We start from the raw sequence: 2,500 nt of genomic DNA, 5'->3' as shown, positions 1-2,500 counted from the left end.
TTCAAGATAAAAAAGTTATCTTTATCTAACTTCACTATTCCTATAATATAGTTAAACAGCATTTAGCTTTCTTTATTATATCAGTTACCATTTGCTTATTTATGAATGTTACTTTTAAAGGGCGTTTCTTTCCCTTTTCAAATAATCCCAGCCTCCAGTGAGCTATGGTATTCTGCTCCGCAAATTCGGGATTTATGACCTTGAGAATGTGAGTGTGTGAGTGAGTGTGTGTGTGTGTGTGTGTGTGTGTGTGTGTGTGTGTGTGTGTGTGTGTGTGTGTGTGTGTGTGTGTGTGTGTGTGTGTGTGTGTGTGTGTGTGTGTGTGTGTGTGTGTGTGTGTGTGTGTGTGTGTGTGTGTGTGTGTGTGTGTGTGTGTGTGTGTGTGTGTGTGTGTGTGTGTGTGTGTGTGTGTGTGTGTGTGTGTGTGTGTGTGTGTGTGTGTGTGTGTGTGTGTGTGTGTGTGTGTGTGTGTGTGTGTGTGAGTACATGTGTGTGTGTGTGTGTGTGTGTGTGTGAGTACATGTGTGTGTGTGTGTGTGTGTGTGTGTGTGTGTGTGTGTGTGTGTGTGTGTGTGTGTGTGTGTGTGTGTGGACGGAAGGGGGAGGGGAATTGTTTGTGTGTGTGTGTGTGTGTGTGTGTGTGTGTGTGTGTGTGTGTGTGTGTGTGTGTGTGTGTGTGTGTGTGTGTGTGTGTGTGTGTGTGTGTGTGTGTGTGTGTGTGTGTGTGTGTGTGTGTGTGTGTGTGTGTGTGTGTGTGTGTGTGTGTGTGTGTGTGTGTGTGTGTGTGTGTGTGTGTGTGAGTATTTGTGTTTGCGAGTAGTGTGTGTGTGTGTGTGTGTTTGTGTGTGTGTGTGTGTGTGTGTGTGTGTGTGTGTGTGTGTGTGTGTGTGTGTGTGTGTGTGTGTGTGTGTGTGTGTGTGTGTGTGCGTGTGTGTGTGTGTGTAGGGGGGGGAGCATGCATGTGGGTATATGTGGGTGGGTGCATACTCAGTATGAGGGTGGGTGCACATACGTCAGAAGATGGGTATAGGTGGATGGGTGCGTGTATGTGGGGGCATGTAAGTGAGTGCATATGTATGGGTGGATACAAATATATGTGTGGGTGCATACAAGTGGGTGAGTGCATGCATGTATTTTGGTAGGGGCATGCATGTGGGTGGAAGTATATGGATAGGTGTATGTGAACCGGCAAGTAAGTATAAGACTGAGGGGAAAAATTCTTACTTAGCACACATAATATCTGCTAGGAAGTTCTGCAATGTTGCTGGAACTGGAAGGAAACCAGCTTTGGTAAGCGCTATCAGGATCTCTATAGCCAGCGTTGCCTCAGTCATGTCTCCCTTGTTAGCAGTCTGCCATAGCCATTTAACTTCTTCCCTCTGAAAATTTAATAGTGAAAAATGCAGGACACAAACATGAAAAAGTGACATCAAAATTAAGTGAAGCACTATAATATTCCACTTTACAAAGCTAACCTTTAACATGGCAAAAGACACAGAAAAAGAAACTGAAAACTAAAAATGAGATGGTTTATATGAACCACTACAAACAGGTGTCGAACTTACATCATACAGGGACTCTCCTTCTTGTACATTTTCAAGGAGTTTGGTGTGGATTTTGGTCACAGCCTGTTGGAATGATATGGTAGTATAATGATTTGATATTGTAAAACTTGACTTCTAGGTCAATCATACTTTCGAGACAATATATCATTTCAAAATACAATTAGAGAATATCCTGTACATAATATAATAATATAATAAAGGCCAAAACTATAAATAAATATACCTTTCACTTCTAAATGTTGTTACTACAGCATGTTTTACCTGACTCTGAAGGAACACATTCCCCGAGTTGATTTTTTGCTCGTAGTCTTCCATCTCCTCCTCTTCTCGTCCTCCAATTTATGAATTAAAAATCATACAATATGCTGATAAAGACAAAGAAAATATATGTAAAAAAAGTGCAGTAATCCAGGTCTTTTACTATATCATTCTATAACACAAGCTAGTGCGATAACATTCTTAAATTATAAACTATATGAGCAATGTTTGATAATTCTCTATGGACACCAGTAAATAAGCTAAATAACAAAGATGAAAAAGAATAAAACCTTTGACAATAAAACTCTTATCCATGAATATTTAACTACATATTGGATAAATTATATGGCAAGCAAAAAGTAAGCATATAAACTTGATATGCATTTACTGTTCAAAATAATCTGCATCTGATGTTCAAATTCTCTCTCTCTCTCTCTTTTATTTTCTCTCTATTTATTTTATTTTCTCTCTATGTATTTTCTTTTCTCTATATATATTTTATTGTCTCTCTCTATTTTATTCTTTCTCTCTCTATTTCATTTTTTCTATCTCTATTTCATTCTGTCTCTAATGCACTGTTTCTCTCTCTATTTCATTCCCTCTCTCTCTCTTCCTTTCAAATGAAACCATGCAGTATATATCTTTACATTTTATTTCTTAATATATTTGTTATAATT

Source organism: Penaeus vannamei, unplaced genomic scaffold (genome assembly GCF_042767895.1).
Source record: "Penaeus vannamei isolate JL-2024 unplaced genomic scaffold, ASM4276789v1 unanchor1009, whole genome shotgun sequence".
Taxonomy (NCBI): Eukaryota; Metazoa; Arthropoda; class Malacostraca; order Decapoda; family Penaeidae; genus Penaeus; species Penaeus vannamei.
This window is presented reverse-complemented; position numbering follows the sequence as displayed.